A 20136-nucleotide genomic window follows, 5' to 3' on the forward strand; every position below is an offset into this window, starting at 1 on the left:
TCTAGACCACCCTGAGACTGCCTTCAATGCCCCCATGGAGTTGACACCTATACGTACAAGAGATTTCATTTCCATTCCTTTTTTTCTTTGCCTGTGGTTGCCAAAGTTTAGAAGAGCTCAGAAGAATCACGATGGCTAGTTATTAACCACCTGCAGTATGCTAGGTACAGAATGAGCAACTCTAGAGGCACAGATCTTGTCCCTCAGGCAGGGAGGTGATTCCAAATGCCTCCACTCAATTAATCAATGTTATTTACTGAGCACGTATTGTGTGCAGAGCATTGACTAAGTGCTTGGGAGAGTACAATACTCTCCCAGGCCTGTGCTTTTTCCTCTAGGCCGTACCTTCATGCCTCCTCTACCCAGAAATCCCCTTCTTGATGTGCCTGTGATTTTGCACCCATTTGCAAATAAGTGATTTTATCCAAAGTCCCCCTCAGTCACTGCTCTCCTATATGGTGTGCTGTGGCAGGTTTGGATGGCCTGGGCTCCAACACGAATGAGGCTCTTAGCGTGGCCTTGGATACCGAGAGGAAATCAGACCAGAGATGCCCGTGAAGAATAGAGGAACATATCCAAGTCTGGAGGCCAGTGACAGTCCTGCAGGGTGAAATGCTACAGGCCTGTGGTATGGTATTCTAGTCAAGGACCTGGGGAAAAGGGGGTTCAGGCTACTTGGATTTTCTAAAGATTTTGCAAATCAGCATGGAAAATGACCAGCCCACCTTCCCTGCATGGAGCCACAAAGGCCAGTCAAGAGTAGGCCTACTGTGGAAATAAGAAAGGAAGAAAATGACACCGACCTGGACCTCGAGAAACTTAGAGTCTAAAAGTCACCCTTAAATTGTCTCTCCCAATGTCCAAGTGATACAATTTCTCAAACTGACCCAGGGATCCTCCCCATCCTCCCCACACTAGATCACAGCTCTCCCCATTCTCAAAGCCATCCTAAACTCCACCTCCTCTAGGGAGCCCTTCTGATTATTTCCCAATACCTTTTACATATTTAATACATATTTAAATCCATCCTCAGCCCTTAGACATAGTGAATTGAACATTCAACTATTCATTCTTATTCTGGTATTTCATCATGGCATATTGCTCTACTTTCTATTTTATTTTTGTTCTTTCTCTGGCTCCCACTGCTTATAAATCAGTTTTGTCTGCCTACCTCCCCTGTTAGATTGTAAGCTTGTAAGGTTTTCTTCTGTTGTACTCGAAGTGCTTAGTATACTGCATTCAGTAGCTGTGCGATAGAAACCTTTGATTGAATGCATACTCAGATGAAGTAGGCACTCAATAAATGTCATTGATTGCCTGAATGACTTAAAGAAAGACCTTAGAGCAAAAACAAAGGCAAACACAGAAAGGAAGCATAAGCAAATAATCAAAGCACAGACCTATAATTTCCCAAGAGCAAGTGGGAGAGCTAGAAGATTGGAGTGAACAGTCATGAGAGGTAAATATAAAAGGAGTAAACAAGATTGTCAGATCAACAAAACTGAGATATTCTAGCACCCATGTGGACCAAACTGGATCCAAATTGGACCCACTGGGTAAGTGGCCAAGTGACTATTAATAGGATTGTTTTCAAAGTCCTATTGACTTCTACTGACTCAGATTTTCTGCCACAAATTGTTTCCTGCCAAAGTCCCTTTAAAACTAAAAAGAAGCCAGAAGATTATCCCACAGATCTTTTCCTCAAGTATATTTAGGTAGAAAGCAAATGATAGATGGAGCATAATAAGTCAAGCCTCTAGTCTCCCCTAATGGGTTTCTTGAAATATTTGTTTTTCATTTTATAGCCCTGAACCCATTGTCCTTGATAAGTAATGCTGATAACAACAATAATAATAACAATGGTATTTCTTAAGTGCTTACTAAGTGCCAGACACTGTTCTAAGCACTGGGTAAATACAAGCTAATCAGCTTGGACTTAGTCTATATCCCACATACTGCTCACAGACTTAATCCCCATTTTACTGTTGAGGTAAGTGAAGCACAGAGAAGTTAAATGACCTGCCCAAGGTCACACAGCAGACAAGTGGCAGAGATGGGACTAAAACCCAGGACCTTCTGACTCCCAGGCCTGTGCTCTATCCACTAGACCACACTGCTGATTACTGGTAGTAAGTGGTATAGCGTGGCTTATTGGAAAGAGCCCGGGCTTGGGAGTCAGAGGTTGTGGGTTCTAATCCCGGATCTGCCACTTATCAGCTGTGTGACTCTGGGCAAGTGACTTAACTTCTCTGTGCCTCAGTTATCTCATCTGTAAAATGGGGGATTGCCTGTGAGCACTAGGTGGGACAACCTGATTACCTTGTATCGACCGCAGGGCTCGGAATGGTGCTTGGCACATAGTAATCACTTAACAAATGCCATCATTAGTTATTATTATTATTCAAAGCTCACCTGAAGACAGGTGTACCAGACATGCCTCTGCTCCCAGAGACCAGACCACCCCACGCTATAAGAGGGATGTGCTGCAGGGACTGTGATGGGAAGAAAATAATTTAGTAGAAGAGAAAGAAAAACAGATTATATAAAAGGTACAGCAGTTCAACTGAGCTTGAAACTCTATCCTGGTGGCAGAAGATCATCCCTGATTGCTCTGACTCCCCTCCCTCCTGCAGCAGAAACACAAGGACCAGTGAAACACCAGAACAATGCCTTTACAGATCAGATCTCTGCAGGGGTGAGAAAAGCTCTGTTTGGCCCAATCTCACTGCCAAAATGAAGTAACTGCCAAATTAATACACACACAAAAGTAGTTTCTGGACTTGGGTGACCTGTATAATTCCCTCAAATAACTGCTTTGCTTTGACCTTCCTGGACCAGTAATTGGGATTTTGGAGGCTGAAGAGACTCTTGCAGCCATGGAGAAACCGCAGTGTGGGGGATTTTTTTTTTATGATGGTATTTGTTAAGTGCTTACTATAAGCCAGAACTGTACTAAGCGCTGAGGTAGATATAAGCTAATCAGGTCGGACAAGGTCCATGTCCCACATGGGGCTCACAGTATTCATCCTCATTTTGCAGATGAGGTAACTGAGACACAGAGAGGCTAAGTAACTTGCCCAAGGTCACACAACAGACAAATGGCTGAGGCAGAATTGGAACCCAGGTCCATCTGACTACCGGGCCCATGTTCCATCCATTAGGCCACGATGCTTCTCTAAGTTATATCCAAGGGAGACTGTCCTGACAGAAAGGGTAGTTTAAACCCCTGGAGACTGGGAAATATTCTTCTCTGAAGGTCTCGAGGACAGGATGGTCTCTTCACTTGGCTTGACTCTTTGGAGCCTCATGAAGGCAGGGGGATGGACAGGGTGGGTTGAGGCCAGCCCAGAGAAGGAAGCTCTCCACCAGGGGCTGGGGTGCTGATGGAGCCGTCAGCTTGGCGTTGGCATTCCTAAACTGGGGGTACGGGAGAGAAGTGAGTGTGGAGTCGGGGATGAAAGCGCCTTGGGGCCTCCCTTCCTACCCCTCTTCTCCTACACCGCAAGGCCGCTTAAGTGGAGTCTCCACCCTCGGCTACTTGGCCCTTTGAGGCACTTCAGCCCTATGATTTGATGATTCATCCCAGCTGCCTCACAGGCTACCATCTCTGAGCTCGGTCTCTCCAGTCAGCAGATGCAGCACAAGGATCAAATACAGAAAAGATTAGCTGTCACTAGAAGTACCACACCTCTTCCCCTTCTGAGCAAAGGGCATAGCCAGATGAAAAAAAAAAAGACGAAACTAATCATTGCTACGGTTATTGTGTATTTATTGTGCTAGACACGCTTGGCTGGCAAAGGGAGGAAGCCAAGCTCTGTGCTGCTCAAGACAAGGGGGACCAGGTAAGAATACAGGCACATACACCTGAGATTGTAAGCTCCTTGTCGTCAGGGAATGTGTCTACCGACTCTGTTATATTGTTACTCTCCCGAGTGCTTAGTACAAGGCTCTGTACACAATAAGCGCTCAATAAATACAACTGATTGATTGATACACCAGAGAAAAGGGGGGCCTGCCCTGTGCTCTGAGATACCACTCTTCCCGTAATCACTCAGTCCTGTCAGTTCTATCTTCATAACATAATAATAATAATATTGTTGGTATTTGTTAAGCGCTTACTATGTGCAAAGCACTGTTCTAAGCACTGGGGTAGATACAGGGTAATTAGGTTGTCCCATGTGAGGCTCACAGTCTTCATCCCCATTTTACAGATGAGGTAACTGAGGCACAGAGAAGTTAAATGACTTGGCCACGGTCACACAGCTGCCAAGTGGCAGAGCCGGAATTTGAACCCATGACCTCTGACTCCCAAGCCTGTGCTCTTTCCACTGAGCTAAGCTGCTTCTCTAGGATCACTAGAATCCTGCCCCTTCCTCTCCATCCAAACTGCCACTGTTCCAAGCACTTGCCACATCCTGTCTCAACAATTTGATCAGGCTCTTCGCTGACTCACTGTTCCAGCCTCTCCCCTCTCCAGTCCATTCTTCACTCTGCTGCCCAGATCATTTTTCTAAAATACCATTCAGTGCATGTCTCCCCACTCCTCAGAAACTTACAACGGTGGCCCACGCATCTCCATGTCAATCAATTGTATGTATTGAGCACTTACTATGTGCAGAGCACTGTACTAAGAGCTTGGAAGAGTACAATATAATAGAGTTGGTAGACACATTCCCTGCCCACAACAAGTTTACAGGCTAGAGATTGAATCAGGCAGAAATTGTTTAGCATCACTTTAAAGTCCCCACCCTACTGCCACTTCAGCACATCTGCATCACCCACCTTCTTGGGCAATCTCAACCCTATCCCTTTCTCCTGAAACAGTAGCTCTTTTATATAAATCTTCAAATTTTGTTGCTTCCTAATCATAATAAAAAATTTAAATAATAATGGTTTTTGTTAAGTGCTTACTGTTTGCCAAGCACTGTTCTAAGCACTGGGGTAGATGCAAGGTAAACAGGTTGGACACAGTTCCTGTCCTACATGGGACTAACACTCTTAATCCCCATTTTACAGGTGAGTTAACTGAGGCACAGAGAAGCTAAGTGAATTGCCCAAGGTCAGTGAGCTGACATGTGGCGGAGCTGGGATTAGTACCCATGTCCTCTGACTCCCCCGCCCGGTGCTCTTTCCACTAGGCCATGCTGCCTATAATTTTCTCTACTGACTGTTTCACCCAGAGATTGTAAACTCTTTGTGGTCAGGGATCACATCTTTAAATTTTTCTCTACTCTTCCAAGTGCTTAGTTCAGTATTCTGTACAGAAGGAGCCTCCAGAAGATACTCTTGAGAGTTTGATAATAGGGTTTCCCACTAGAGTAACTGGATCTCCTGTTTAAAGCCTGCCCATTTTAATTTATCTTTAACTTTGAGAAGTTACTACCTATTTAGCTTTTGCTTACTTTTGAGATCAAGCCTAGCACTTTCCAACCTTCTGTCAACCTGCCTCAACTTGCCCCGGGAGGTTAACCAGTAGGGTTTTACAAAGTAGTCAACTCTCCACAGCCCATTTAAAGGGAATGATGACAATAATCCCTTGAATGTAGGCAGTTCCTTTCTTTTGAGAAACCCAAGCTCTACCTATCCTCCTTACCCTCAAATGTTCCTGTAAGATAGGAATGGGGGGTAGCTAATATTACCCTCCTTTTACAGACAGAGAGCAGAAAGGCTTTATAACTTGCCCAAGATTACACAATTGATAAGCCAAACTGGAATTAGAATTGAGGGTTACTGACCTCTAAGAGCATCTGCTGCTCTTCTCTCTGGATCTTGCTCCTTCTGCCTTTGGCCTTTAGTCACTTGCCAGTGACTTAAGGCTAAGGGCCAAAGGTATTTTTAATGACCTGAATATCTGCCAACAGGTTCCAGAGCCAGGCTTAGTAGTAACTGAACCAGCTGGGACCATCTTAGTGTCTTGTACATGGTTCAGTCGGCAATGGGCACCTGTTGATTCTCATCCTCGGAGATGGTATCTTTTGGGGAAAAGGTAAGAACAGCCTTACCACGATGATTTGCATGATATTGGCCAACCCCAGGACCATCTGTCCCATGAGGTCATATAAGAGAGTCCCTATAATAGTAATAAAGTAATAATAATAATGATATTAGCATTTGTTAAGTGCTTATCATATGCCAGACATTTTTCTAAGCACTGGGGTAGGTATAAAATAATCCCGTTGGACACAGTCCCTGTCCCATTTAGGGCTCACAATCTTAATCCCCATTTTACAGATGAGGGGTACTGAAGCAAAGAGAAATGAAGTGACTTCCCCAAGAACATCAACAGACAAGTGGTGGAGCTGGGATTAAAACCCAAGTCCTTCTGACTCCCAGGCCTAGGGGCTATTCACTAGGCCATGCTGTAGTGGGCAGGGTCACTTTTTTTTTGGTGGTTTTCGTAAAGCGCTTACTATATGCTAAGCACTGTACTAAGCATTACGGTAGATACGAGATAATCAGGTCTAAGTAGGAGGGAAACACGTACTGAATGAGGGAACTGAGGCACACAGAAGTGATGTGACTTGCCCGAGGTGACACAGCAGACAAGTGGCAGAGCTGGGATTAGAATCCAGGTCCTCTGCCCCCAGGCCCATGCTTTTTCTACTAGGCCATGCACCTAGTCATCAGTTCCACAGGGCTCCAAGCAGGGGATATGCATCCAGTAAGCATTCAGTCAACCACAGCAGCTAATTTTGCTGATCCAAATGGAAAAAATAAACAAAATTCTTACTTGCTTCCCTGCAACCTCTAGAGCAGAGTTTTTCAATTCTCCTGAGACAACCAGTCAGACGGCTTTGGCCAGGATTGCTACCCTTAAAGATTCCTAGGACACTATCTTATGTCAGTCAGCCTGTCAGTCAATCATATTTACTGAGGGCTCACTATGTGCACAACACTGTACTAAGTGCTTGGGAGAATACAATAAACAGACACATTTCCTGCCCATAACAAGCTTACAATCTAGAGGGGAGACAGACATTAATATAAATAAATACATTACAGATATGTACATAAGTTTTGAGGGGCTGGGCTTGGGGGTGAATAAAAGGAGCACGTCAGGGTGACACAGAAGGGAGTGGGAGAAGAGAAAAGAAGGGCTTAGTCAGGGAAGGACTCCTGGAGAAGACGTGCCTTCAATAAAGCTTTAAAGTCGGGAGAGTAATTATCTGTCAGATCTGAGGAGGGAGCACGCTCCTGGCCAGAGGCAGAATGTGGGTGAGAAGTTGGCTCTGAGATGCTTTCCCTTTAGAGTGTAAACTCCTTGTGAACAGGGAACATGCCATAAGCTTCTGTTTTCTTTCCCAGATGCTTAGTACAATGCATTTCTGATGCTCAGTAAATACCACCAATATTACTCCATGGGCAGACAACATTCAGGGAGCCCCTGAATGGAGAGATAGAACAACATTTACAGAGAAAGAGCAGACCTGGACAAATACTCCTTCCACATTAAAGAGAACCAAAGGTTAAGCTATCTAAATGAAAGGAGTAGGCAAGTTGATTAACACTGTTCCTCCTTTAGTAAACATGAGAGTGATTTATCCTATAGCAAAGGGCTTAAAGTGGCACAAATGTCATTGACTGAAATGCTCTGCTTTAAAAATGTGTATGTTTGTGGGGGTGAGGGGAGAGAGATGGGGGAGGAGAAAGAGGGAAAGGAGAGAGAGAGTGAAAAAGAGAGATCCTACTCTTAATGAGACCCTAGTCTACCAGGGTAATGAATTCGAGACCACCTAAGTATTGGTTCATAATCTATTTTCAGGCAGGCGACAAAATACACTCAAACCTTTCTAATCCTCTTTTAGTTCTTATTCTGATCCAAATCCCTCACTCCCAGTCTCGTTATCTCACTCTCTGTTCCTTTTGATGGCTCAGAGAACAGTAAGGTAGTGCCAGAATCCTCTGGAGGCCTGAAGTTAGAGGCAGCGGTTCATCCAGCCAGACATTTTTTTAGATCCTCTCTGAAAGCTCTCCAAAGCCCAGATGGCATAATTTCTATACAGTAACAATGCCCCCTTTCCTCTTTAGAGAAAGCTTCCTTAATAATGCCAATGAAGAGAAGGGCCATTTGTCAATGCCCATGCTGATGTTTGATTACATTTATATATTGCATTTTCTCCCTGGAGTAAAGCGATAAGTCCTGATAAGTTCTTTCCTCCAAGATTCATAGCCCAGAACCAATTTTACCCTCTTAACTGAAGATAGGCCTGTTCCTGGCTGGTTCTAAAGGGTTGATTGTAAACCCTGATTAAATGAATGCTTTTTTTTTTTCCTTATCATCTTCCTGAGACAGGATGGAGGGAGAGAAGACAGTTTCCCACAGACCCTGGATTAAGGTTGTCCCCTGGGGTTAAAATTCTAGCTTTAGTTATAGGCATCCAGGAGCTCTGGGGCTTTAGAAGAGTTGAGATTTTGCACTGGAGGCCTTAATCTGGCTTTATAAAATTATCTTCACACTTCATAGATAATCTGGACCTAATAACAGTGAACCCAGAGCCTTCAAAAAATTTGCTCAATTTGCTTGAAGGTCAATCCAAAACAGCCCAGATGTTCCAGGTGGATTTATGTTTGGCTAGAGGGAGGTGGCTAGGACAGACTAGTACAGATTAGTGGTCTCGAATCAAAAGAATGACGGACTGGGACCCAGATGTGAACATGAAAGAAGAATATTTCCCCACCAAAGCCCCAAAGAGATAGGAGTGAAAATACTCATGTCCTGGTAGCTTATGAAATGACATTTTTTTAATGGTATTGTTAAGCACTTACTATGTGCCAGGTACTCTACTAAGTGCTGGAGTCTTGTCTTATGTCTTATGTGATCCATAGCGACAACACAGACCCATCTCTCCCAGAATGCCCCGCTCTCCATCTGCAATCATTCTGGCAGTGTATCCATATAATTTTCTTGGTAAAAATATGGATCTGGTTTACCATTGCCTCCTTCCACGCAGTAAACTTGAGTCGCTGCCCTCGACTCTCTCCCATGCCGCCGCTACCCAGCATGGGTGAGTTTTGACCTGTAACAGATTGTCTTCCACTCGCTAGCCACTGGCCAAGCTAGGAATGGAATGGGTAGGCCTCTGCTTGACTCTCCCTCCCACAGCCGAGACTGTAGAGTACTGGAAATTCTCCAGGTGTGACCTGAGAGGGGAAGTGCTGGGGTAGACACAAGCAAATCAGGTTGGATACAGTCCCTGTCCCACATAGGGCTCACAGTATAACAGGAAAGAAAACAGGCATTGAATCACCATTTTGCAGATGAGAGAACCGAGGCACATACAGGTTAAGTGACTTGCAAGGTCACACAACAGGTAAGTGATAGAGCAGGGATTAGAACCCACATCCTCTGACTCCAAAACCCATGCACTTTTCACTGGGACATGCTGCTTCTGAATAGAATTGGTGGAAACGTTCCCTGTCCAAAATGAGCATACAGTCTAAAGGAGGAGCATGTAGTCTAGGGTCAAGGACAACGGGGTGCTGCAGAATTATATACATGCACTGGAAATCTCCCATTGCCTAGCAGAGCTGGAAAGAAGACTCTGGTGCCTACAAGACCCAGTGAAGTATCAAGTCTCATCTGCTCCTAATGAAGAACCAGGAAATTTGCACCAGGGCTTAGGAACCATTTCCTGCCCGTCACCCAGAAACAACTCTGAAGATGCCGGGCAGAACCGGAAGCCTGCTTGCCGGTTGGCTCCATTCTGTTGAACTAAATTCATTCATTCAATCATATTTATTGAGCGCTCATTGGGTGCAGACTACGGTACTAAGCATTTAGAAAGTACAATGAGGCAACAGATAGAGACAATCCCTACCCAACAACGGGCTCACAGTCTAGAAGGGGGAGACAGACAACAAAACAGGGATATGGCTGAGCAGAGACCTGCAATCAATTAAATCAATGGTATTTACAGAGCACTTATTGTGCAAAGCACTGTACTAAGAGCTTGGAAGAGTACAATTCAACAGAGTTGCTAGATGAGATCCCTGATCATGAGGACCTTACTGCTTACAGTCACATGCTGCCCTCTTTCCCTCTAGTCTGCAAGTTCACTGTGGGCAGGGAACATGTCTGCCAACTCTATTGTATTGTAGTCACCCAAGCGCTTAGTACAGTGCTCTGCATTCAGTAAGCACTCAATAAATACCATTGATTCCCCTGCACTGGCCAGAGTTCACGTAGTTGGCGACTTGACTTCTAAGAACCCTGGAAGTCCGGGCCAGGCCGTCTGCCTTGCATATTTAACAGCAAGCCGCCTGTCTTGTGACTTCAGCTTCTAGTGGCCCCACGGACCATTCCCACCCCTTACCCTCTGAGGATTGTGAAGCGCTTAATAAATATCACTGAGTGATTGACTAATTGATTACCCTTCAGGCCTCTCCAGATGCCCTCTGAACATCCAACACCAACTGGTATGCTCCAGTAGGGCCTGTACTCTGTAAACTCATCCTCTAGACTGAATTTGTGGGCAGGAACCATGTCTATTAGATTAGACGATTGGACTGTAAGCCCATCAAATGGCAGGAACTGTCTCTATCTGCTGCCGACTTGTTCATTCCAAGTGCTTAGTACAGTGCTCTGCACATAGTAAGCGCTCAATAAATACTATTAAATAAAAATGGAGAAGTAAACATAAAAATTGGCATCATTCTCAAGGAAGAGAAAGAGATCTGCCCAATAGGCTTGAGTAAAGCTAAAGCTTTTAATCTAATAACAACCAATTACAAGACAAATGACAAAGCCTAGCTCTTCGAGCTGCTTTGTCTCTGATCCAGATTGCAGCTGAGGACACTTCCAGATTCACTGTCCCTCCCTTGGATTAGGGGGTCATGGAGACTCCTTTCACACCCCTTGGGGCTCCCGTGAGAGATGAGGGTGGGGGGTTCTTGCCAGCAGGTCCTGGAGATCCTGGGGAGAGTCGACCCCACAAGGTAAAATGCCGTGAAACAATGAAGACTGAGATCTCTCCCTCTTCTTTATCCCAGAAACCAAAGTTCCTTTTCAGATCCCTCCCTGTGGCTGGTCCAGAGAGCTACCATTTATCCGCTTCTCACTGTACCTTGATCACGTCTATCTTGCTGCCAACTCCTTGCCTACATCCCGTCTCTGGCCTGGAACACTTTCCCTCCTCAAATCCGACAGGCAATTAATGTGCCCTTGTTCAAAGCCTTATTGAAGGCATATCTCCTCCAAGAGGCCTTCCCTGACTAAGCCCTCCTTTCCTCTTCTCCCACTCCCGTTGCGCTGCCCTGAGTTTCTCCCTTTATTCATCCCCCCCTCCCAACCCCACAGCACTTAAGTACATATCTGTAATTTATTTATATTAATGTCTCTCTCCCCTTTTAGAATGTAAACTTGTTGTGGGCAGGGAACGTGTCTGTGTATTGTTATATTCTACTTCCCCGAGCACTTAGTACAGTGCTCTGCATACAGTAAGTGCTCAATAAATATGATTTAATGAATGAGCGAACATCTGATTAAAGACCGAGGTTAAAAATAAAAATCCTCATGACTCTCTGAACGCTTTCTAGGCCACAACAACCGCTATGAGGTGGATGATAGTTCTGCCACCAACCAGAAAAATCTGGGTACAGGAAATTAAAGGGGACCTGGATGGCATTTAAGATGGCCTGGGCACTGGGCCAAAAAATCACCCTTTAGGGACTCATCTTCAGATGGCCTCTGAAGAAAGGTCAAAATTAATGAACATATTTCCCAATTGGAATCCCTTCCAACTCCGTTGTACTTTTCCAAGTGTTTATTACAGTGCAGCAGTGTGGCCCAGTGAAGAGAGTATGGGCCTGGGAGTCAGAGGACCTGAGTTGTAATCCTGACTCTACCACTTGTGTGAGCTTGCACAAGTCACTTAACTTCTCTGTACTTCAGTTTCCTAATTTGTTAAAAATGGGGATTTGATACCTGTTTTCCCTCCTCCTTAGACTGTGAGACCCCTGTGGGAAAGGGACTGCATTCAGTCTGATTGACATATCTACTCCAGAGCTTAAAACAGTGCTTGCTCATAGCAAGCACTTAACAATTACCGTAATTATCTATACCACAGTGCTCTACAGAGTTCCCAATCCGGATATGGTACTACTTGAATGACTATGAGGCCAGAGGGGGCCAAATAAATAACCCTGGCCTTTGAAAGTCAAGCACTGTACTAAGCACTGGGAACAAAACCTCAGAAACCCACCCTCTCACTGACCTCACGGTGATTGCAATCTAACAGGTAGGTTCTGACTTTGGGCTCCTTGTGTATAGGGTTTGTGTCTTTGACTTCTGCTGTACACTTACAAATGCCCAGTGCAGTCAATCAACCATATTTATTGAGAACTTACTGTGTGCCGAGTACTGTACTAAGCACTGGGGAGAGTACAGTACAATAATCAACTGTTGCACTTCCTGCCTACAATGAGCTTACAGTCTTGAGGTCCGTTAATACTCGTGTTGAGGCTAATGGAGCTACAAAGTACACACCTAACCCAGGGCAGGTTTTATGAGGACACGTAAAGCTTTGGAAGCCCACAGAGGGTGTATCGTTATACAAGGGAACATGCTATATGCCTGAAATTAGGGAGTGCATTCACCATCACAAGATTCATCCTTTCCTAAAAACAAACCCATAGAAATCAATTTGGAGAACAGGGATCTGCCAAATTGCCTGCTTCTCAGTAGTTGTTCGACCCACTCTTCCCAACAACGCATGAAACATTCCCCTGGGGCTCGTCTTTCTCCCACTTGGAAATCTGGGCCCATTTGCAGCACACGAGCCAGGTTGCTGTGTAACAGTGACAGCTTGATCTTATAGCCTGCCCACAATGAGGAATTCCCATGTATTCTGCAAAGACACTATATTTCTCCATTTGTTTTCTTGGAAAATGGGTGGGATGTCTACTAGTTGATCTAAGCAACTAGGGCTTCCTCAAAAGGAGAATCTGGGTTTTTTGTGTTTGGTTGGTTGGTGTGACTGTGGGCAAGTCACAACTTCTCTGTGCCTCAGTGACCTTATCTGTAAAATGGGGATTAACTGTGAGCCTCACGTGGGATGACCTGATTACCCTGTATCTCCCCTAGCGCTTAGAACAGTGCTCTGCACATAGTAGGCGCTTAAATACCAACATTATTATTTAATGGTATTTGTTTAGCATTTACTATGTGTGGAGCAGCATTCTAAGTCCTGGGCAGATATAAGTCAATCAGGTGTGACACAGTCCCTGTTCCACATAGGACTCAGTCCAAGTACAAGGAGAAACTGGTATTCAATCCCCATTTTACAGATGAGGTTACTGAAGCACTGAGAAAGTCACACAGCAGGCTACTGGCGGAATCAGGATTAGAACCCAGGTCATCTGACTCCCAGGCCCATGTTCTTTCCACTAGGTCACACTGCTTCTGTGGTGCACTGTGATTGGCCTTTAGCCTCATAATCCTCCTTGCAGTAGGTGAAGATGTGGTGAGGGTATCGGAGTGGAGAGTGTTTCAATTTAACCAGGACAATTCACTTATTGTCGAGGAGATCCTGCCCTTGGTTGCCCATCATATTTCAATATGATGGTTCGCTCCTTTAAGTGCTTTTTCATGCTCGGCCTCTGCTGACTCAGCTCTGTTTGTCACCAGCCTCTTTCTACATCTTTCAACAGAGTCTTGCATCCTCACACATCTTGCATGCTAATCCTGTCCTCCCAGCCTCTTTGGGCCAGCTTCAGATCTCTCAACACATTTTTTATGGCATTTGTTAAGGGCTTACTATATGTCAAGCAGTAATCTAAGCACTGAGAGAGACCCAAGTTAATCAGCCCGGATACAGTCCTTGTCTACAAGGGGCTCACAATTTAAGTTGGAAGGATTGAATCTTCATTTTACAGTGGAGGAAACTGAGGCATGGAAAAGTTAACTGTCTAAGGTCAGAGAAGCAGCGTGGCTCAGTGGAAAGAGCCCGCACTTGGGAGTCAGAGGTTATGGGTTCGAATCCCGGCTCTGCCGCTTGTCAGCTGTGTGACTATGGGCAAGTCATTTCACCTCTCTGTGCCTCAGTTGCCTCATCTGTAAAATAGAGATGAAGGCTTTGAGCCTCATGTGGGACAACCTGATTACCCTGTATACCCCAGTGCTTAGAACAGTGCTCTGCACATAGTAAGCACTTAACAAATACCAACACTATTATTATTAAGGTCACACAGCAAGCAAGTGGCAGAGCCAGATTTAGAATCCAGGTCCTCTGGCTCTCAGGCCCATGTTTTATTCACTAGGCTACACTGCAACACAACTGGGAACAACTCTCGGCCCCAGAAAACACAAACGCTAACACTGTGGCGGCCAGAGAAAGAGTAGGAAAGTGGAGTGGGAATTCAAAAACTCTAGAACCAAAGTTATAGCGTCATTTTCAGGCTGAGCTTTTCCCCATCTCCCCTACTGCAAGTTAAATATAAGGGTTTGCCTTTGCAGAAAGCTTCCCCTGCAGGTCTGCAGGCAGTATACCTATAATTATTATTGCCAATTTGTGCAAGCCGCCTACTTGGATAGTCTTTGCCTTTCAGAGCTGGGTGGACCCCTACACAGCACCTTTCGGACAACCTTAGAGCTACTGTTGATTCTTCCACTGGTAGTGGGATGCAAATCACCAGGGTTCCTGAATTGGGAGGGAACCTAGGCAGCAGTTTCCTGGTTTATCCAGACATTTGCGTCCACTTTATCTGCCAGAGGTAATAACCAAAGCCAAACACAAGGAATTCAAAATAACGAGCTAGGTCTGTTCACCCCACAAAGGTTAAATAAGGACAAGCAAATCTTGGGCGATTGACTCCATGTGACTGAGCCTTAACGGGGTCCCTCTGGAGATTTCCGCAGGAATAAGGATGGTCTGTTCTTTTCTAGGGCCTCTCACCTGATACACTCAATGAACTTTTCAGCCTAATCATCCAAGACACTGTGCTCTCTTGGCCCTCTTCACACATAAAGAATTCCTTTCCAAATCTCCCTCTCTTTCTTCTTGGAATGGAACCTATTGAGGCATGGTTCATATTCCTCTGCTCTCCCCCATACCCTGCAGGCCAACTAACCACCACTCCTCACTTAGCACTACCCACCTGACATAAGGCTGCCGCTCAAACATCTTTCTACTGCTTTCCAAAAATCCATGCTTCCTGAGCAATACTCTCTCATTGATACTGCTTTGAGCAATTTCCTTCAGGACAATTTGAGAAAGAAGAACTCCTATCCTTCTCCTAAACCCAAGAAGCCTCTGAGCTCACTGGTTTCTCTGATCAATCAATTAAACAATCAATGGTATTTGAGTGCTTACTGTGTGCACAGCATTGTACTAAGCATCTTGGAAAGTACAGCACAACAGAGTTGGTAAACAGGGTCCCTGCCTTTCAAGGAGCTTTCAGTCTAGAGAGTGCGTAATGCTTTCCATCAGCCCCTACAGCACCTTCCAGCAAGAGAGTAGAGACCACTTTTCTCTTCCTCTTCTTCCCATGACTGAACTTTGTCCGATTTCATAGCAGTGGGTGGGGCACGATTGTAAATATAAAAAACTACATCCAGCACTCAACAAATTCCTATGCTAGGAGGCCATCCAAGATCAATCAATCAATGATATTTATTGAGAGCTTACAGTGTGTAGAGCATTGTACTAAGTGCTTTGGAGACTACAATACAGCAGAGTTAGTAGACATGCTCCCTGTCCGGCAAAGAATTTAGAGTTGGCCTGATGCTTCCCAACAGCTCCTATAGCACCTTCCTGCAAAACAGTAAAGACCACATTTCTCTTCCTCTTCTTCCCATGACTGAATTTTGTCCAATTTTATAGCAAGGGGTGGAGGAGCAGGATTGCAGATATAAAATGCAGCAGATATAAAATGCAGATATATAGATCCAGCCCTCAACAAAGTCCTATGCGAGGAGGTAATCCTGGACCAATCAATCAACTAAGGATATTTACTGAGTGCTTAATATATGCATCACACTTTACTATGCGCTTGGGAGAATACAATACAATAGAATTCTAAGACACAATCCCTGCCCTCAAAGAGCTTACAGTCAAGATTATTATTATTAGTATTATTAAGTGCCGTCGAGTCGTTTCGGATTCACAGAGACTCCATGGAGATCCTTTCTCCAGAACGTCCTGTTCTTTGCCATAACCCACAAACTTTCTAATGGTTCTTCCATTATCGCTGTTACGGTCTCTATCCATCTAGTTGCTGGTCTGCTTCTTCCATGTTTTCCCTGGACTTTTCCTAGCATTAGTGTCTTCTCCAGAGAATTACTCCTCTTAATTATGTGTCCAAAATATGCTAATCTAAGTCGAGTCACTTGGCCTTCCAAAGACCACTTTGGTTTAATTTGCTCTAAAATCCATTTATTTGTCTTTCGGACAGTCCCTGGTATTCACAAAAGCCTTCTCCAACACCTCATTTCAAAATAATAAGATACTGTCACTTAATCAGTGAGGAAGCAGCAGCACCAAGCAGCATGGCCTAGTGTCAAGAGCACAGGCTTGGGAGTCAGGGTTCGTAGGTTCTAATCCAGGCTCTGCCACTTGTCTGCTGTGTGACCTTGGGCAAGACACTTCTCTGTGCCTCAGTTGCCTCATCTGTACAATGGGGATTAAGACTGTGAGCCCTATGTGGAACAACCTGATTACCTCGTATCTACCCCAGCGCTAAGAGCAATGCTTGGCACAAATACCATCATCATTATTATCCCTAATTAAGAAATCACTGCTCACCTTGAATGGGGTTAGGGACTATAAATACTGTCCATAAAAAGTGCTTGCCTCACTCAAACTCAGCTCACCAGTATCTATCAGTCAACCCAGCGATAGTAGGTATTGAATACCTAACGTGTGCAGAGCACTGTACTAGCGTTTGGGAGGCTATAGTAGAATCACTAGACAAGAGGTCTGATCTTAAGGAGCTTATGGTCTGGTGGGGAAGACAGACACTAAAATAAATTGAAGATACGAGGAAGGAGGAAAAAGGGAAGCAGCATGGAGAGAGAGAGATGGAGGGAGCATGGGTCTGGGATTCAGAAGGCCCTGGGTTCCAATACCAGCACCACTTGTCTACTTTGTGACATTGGGTGTATCACTTAACTTCTCTATGCCTCAGTTACCTCATCTGTAAAATGGGGATTAAGACTGTGAGTCCCACGTGGGACAGGGACTGTGTCCAACCCGATTTGCTTGTATCCACCCCTGTGCTTTACAGTGTCTGGTACATAGTAAGTACTTAACAAATATCATAGTTATGATGATGATGATTATCTTCTTTGTGCCTCAGGTAGCTGACCTATAAAATGTGGATTAAGAATGTGAGCTCCATGGAGGACAGGGACTGTGTCCGACCTGACTACCTTGTATCTACCCCAGTGTTTAGAACAGTGCTTGACAAAGAGTAAACGTTTCACAAATACCAGCGTCATTATTATTATTATCGTGAATTAGCGTGTGCAAAAGAGTATTTAAGGTAGGTACATAAATGCTATGGGAGGCTGAAAGTTCTAAAGTCCTGAAGCATCATTTGGCAGGGCATACAAGCAGCAGAGTTTATACATAAATTGGGGCAGGCCTCCTGGAGGAGATGTGTTTTCAGAAGAGCTTTAAAGATTGCAGGGAGCTGTGGCCTGTTCTGTAGGAAGGGAGAGAAAGTTTCTGGCAGGGAGAAGATGTGAGAGTAAGAGGTTGCCAGAGGGAGCGATGAGAACGAGGTACAGTGAGTGGGACAGCTTGATAGGTGCTAAGACTCTGAGTTGGAGTTATGTGGGAAAAAAGAACAAGCAGAAAAGCAGGGAAAAGCAGATAAAGTGCCTAAAAGCCAGTGATCTGTTGTGTTGTACTTTCCCAAATGCTCAATATAGTGCAGTGCTCTGCGCACAGTGACCCCTCAATAAATACCACTGATTAATGGGGGAGATGAGTGTAGAATGCTGTTTTAGAAAAAAGCAATGTGGCTTAGTGGAAAGAACATGGGCTTGAGAGTCAGAGAACATGGGTTCTAATCCCAGCTCCGCCACTTGTCTGCTCTGTGACCTTGGGCAAGTCACTTTACTTCTCTGTGCCTCAGCTACCTCATCTGTAAAATGGGGATTAAGACTGTGAGCCCCACGTGGGACAAGCTGATGACTTGTATCTACCCCAGCGCTCAGAACACTGCTCGGCACATAGTAATCGCTTAAATACCATAATTATTATTATTATTAAAAAGGTCCAGATGAGCTGTGTATTTATGATAATGTGCATTCTGAGGCAGCTCTTTCAAGCAAATAGGATAGGACAACTATCAACATAGCACTCACTGAATCTGTCCATAAAATTGTTATGGCACATGTTATGAAAAGAACCCATAGTATCATTACCACACATATTTACAACCCTTTTAAACATGCTCATAAACGTGAAGCAGATCCTCTGCAATGAGGAAATTCTATTCATTTTTACTTTTGCCGGACATGGCCGTGGGCTGGAAAGAATCAATCGTATTTGTCAAGCACTTACTTTGGGCCAAGCTCTGTGCTAAGCATTAGGGTACATTCTACACAATCAGTTTGGGCACAGTCCAGACTGTACTTTGCCCACCCAAAGTCCTACACAATAAGAACCATCTGGTCCTATGATAATCCTTTTCTGGTCCCAAACATTACATCATTACACTTTTCTTTTTGGGCTGAACAGGCTGGCCAGCCAGAGCCAAAATGGTCATGAAACGTAAAGCAGTAGGATAAGAAAAAAAGAGAAAATAAATTTATCAGTGCTTAAATCTCATAGTATGAAAATTCTCAACCTTTTTAACCACAGGTAAAGATATGGTTGGTAGGGAAGGAGAATAAACTTATTCATGTCTTATCTAAACTATGTTTCTCATAATCCACAAGGATTTTCCATTAAACCACATTGACAGATCCATGGATGAAACTCTACTAGGCTCTTTGAATATATGGTAGAGACATGATCCCTGCCCTTGGAGAGCTTACATTCTACAAGACAGTTTGAAAACAGAGAGTGAGCTATAAGTTTTAAACCCTCAAAAGTTTTTCACCTTCATCAAACAGCTTCACTCATTTGATACGGCATACACATCACTGGCACTTCAAATTGCCGCAGGGTGTTATACAAATAGAATAGAATTCACTCCTGATTATTCTCTTTCCCAAATGAGCAGCTGCTCCAGAAAGAAGTAAAATATGTTTTGCATACTTTAAATGTTTCACTTATGAAAACTGGCAGGGACTCATTTGAAAATTGTTTAGCAATAAAATCACTAACAAGTAACATTTGAGCTCCAAGCTGGGGATTTGGTTAAAAGTCCAAACCACTCTTCAAAATCCTTTGGAAAGTTCCATTCGGCTGCATATCTAGCCAGGGGGTGGGGGGAAGACACAGGCGCTGAAGGTTACAGCTCTTTGGGGGTCTGGAGAGTTCTGCTCCCAACACCAGCATCTGGGATTTTTCAGGCAATCACAAGAATCGAACCAACCCCATCTATCCCAACGTGTAATCAAAGCCACACTCTGGAAGTTGATCTCTGGGTGGGAATAGAGGGGAGGATACTTGAGCCCTGTACAGTCTTCCCACACTCCAGTTGCTGACAAATTTCCAGCCAACGCAGTTTAATTGAAAACTGCATTGTGCTGGGGATATGCAGGCAATCAGTCATTTTGAAAGTGGGATTCGGGAAACAGATTTGAGCCCCAATTAGGATTTCCTTCAGTGGACACACTTCAGTAAGCTGGGAGAGAACTCAGTGCTTATACAAAGAGGAATGAAACAGGCTCAGCTAAAGCATCGGTGCCCTGTTTCAATGGGACAGCTGAGATCTAAGCAGTCAGGCTGTTTGCTTTTCTGGTTCTGGACTTCTTTGGCCCCATCTTAGGCTCTGTCTACTCTCTGAAATGCTAACATGGACCAGGTTTTCTTGGAAAACAATTAGGCGGGGAGAGGGAAGACTAGAGTTGAGAGGGGGCCCAGAACACAAATCTCCATATGATTATGAGCCCAAAGTTTTTGGGGGTAAATGTAAAACCACACTGATCTCCTACTACAGCCCAGTCCACACATTTTGCTTCTCTAACACCAGCTTGCTCACTGTGCCCCGATCTTGTCTATCTTACCGCTGACCCCTTTGCCA

At 44.5% G+C, this 20136-nt stretch overlaps 1 protein-coding gene and 1 non-coding gene across 5 annotated transcripts in view; both read right to left on the reverse strand.

Moving 5' to 3' along the window:
- The window catches only part of KAZN (kazrin, periplakin interacting protein), a 510314-nt gene that overhangs the window by 172810 nt on the left and 317368 nt on the right, over positions 1–20136 (reverse strand). The window lies entirely within an intron of this gene.
- Positions 9016–9151, reverse strand: LOC114812674. The gene has a single exon (XR_003760325.1). It is a non-coding gene; the product is annotated as a small nucleolar RNA SNORA7 (small nucleolar RNA).

Source organism: Ornithorhynchus anatinus, chromosome 5 (genome assembly GCF_004115215.2).
Source record: "Ornithorhynchus anatinus isolate Pmale09 chromosome 5, mOrnAna1.pri.v4, whole genome shotgun sequence".
Taxonomy (NCBI): Eukaryota; Metazoa; Chordata; class Mammalia; order Monotremata; family Ornithorhynchidae; genus Ornithorhynchus; species Ornithorhynchus anatinus.